The sequence below is a fragment of the Centroberyx affinis genome, unplaced genomic scaffold, assembly GCF_046629955.1.
Source record: "Centroberyx affinis isolate AG114_WGS23_722 - 3 ecotype Tasmania unplaced genomic scaffold, CSIRO-AGI_Caff_v1 ptg001184l_1, whole genome shotgun sequence".
NCBI classification, from domain to species: Eukaryota; Metazoa; Chordata; class Actinopteri; order Beryciformes; family Berycidae; genus Centroberyx; species Centroberyx affinis.
The window spans coordinates 247,154-248,773 of NW_027279710.1; positions in this window are offsets into that span (position 1 = coordinate 247,154).

The following is a 1,620-nucleotide window of genomic DNA, read 5'->3' on the forward strand; positions in this document are numbered from 1 at the left end:
CGGATGACTCTCGCCTTGTTTGTTTGTTTATTAATTTAAAAGGGAATGGCAGTCAGGTGATTGACGGGTTTAACTGGTAGTGAGAGGGTGTGGATTTTAATACTGCCTGACAGACAGGTATGGAGGGATGATGGGCTGCATTGTGTAGTGTCCAGGTTTTGGGGAGTGGTTGAACTGGACTTTCCAACACTGTTTTCTGACCATATTTTATTTGAAAAGTGACCCAAGTCCTGGGAAATCCCCTCCAATCAACCCATCACTCAATCAGTCAGATAGATTGATCAAGACTGAGCAGGCATGTTGAATATCTACCGATTGTAAGTCTCTCCGAGAGTGAAAACTTAAGTTAACGTTCACCTCTGTTTTCATCATTTATCCTGTGGCACAACAGGAAGCAGTAACTTGTAGTTTGAAGCTTTACGCCCAGACTCTCTGTACTTTAGGAGTGTTGTGGTTTTCTGAAGCTCTGGCAGCAGATAAAGGAAATGTTGCCAGTAGCTCAATGTGACTGAACTCAGAGATGCGGTTTGGAGATTAAATATGAAAACAAAACTCACTGCTGCCACAGCAACTTCACTCTAGAGCAGCAACGATTAATCAATTAATCGATTAGTTGTCAACTATTAAATTAATTGCCAACTATTTTGATAATCGATTAATCGGTTTGAGTAATTTTTTAAGAAAAAGAAGTCCAAATTCTCTGATTCCAGCTTCTTAAATGTGAATATTTTCTGGTTTCTTTACTCCTCTATGACAGTAAACTGAATATCTTTGGGTTGTGGACAAAACAAGACATTTGAGGACGTCATCTTGGGCTTTGGGAAACACTGATTGACATTTTTCACCATTTTCTGACATTTTATAGACCAAACAACTAATCGATTAATCGAGAAAATAATCGGCAGATTAATCGACAATGAAAGTAATCGTTAGTTGCAGCCCTACTTCACTCACTCTTTAAACAATGTTGTGTGCCACACGAGAAACCGATGAATAAGCTACAAATTGAGTAGTTAAAGTAGTTATAGTCAAATTATACCAAGTGGCACTTTGTTCTGAGATGTTGGTTTAACATTTGAAGTCCCTGAATGACCTGCATATTTTTCTCATTCCAGCTGAACCTAACCAGGATTCAACCTTTAATCTTGAGTGCTCTCACAGTCGCCATGTCTATATTTTTGCCAACTGCGTTAAAAAAACACCTTTTCACTTCACAAAACCTATAAAAGAAACGTGTGGCGAACTCCCATCTGCAGCTGTAAACATGCTGAATAGTGAATTTCTGACACCAAGTGATGATTTTTATTTGGACTTTTCAGCCCATTTCTCTTGATTTATTACTGGAAGAAAACTAGAGACTAAAGCAGAATTTGTCACAAATATTAGAATATGATACATTTGTAAATTACTGTTTCTACCATAAACTCTGGCTTTGAGAACCATTGATCTGTCTACATATTGGTTTAAGGGCATAATTCTGTAACCACTTCAATACTAAGCCTTGTTGTTCCAATGGGGGAAAAAAAAGTTAAAAACAGTGACACCTTCAGTAGCAGAGTAGTGACACAGGGTCGACAAATGACAGAAACAAATAATTTTATTTTAAAAATATTTCACTGC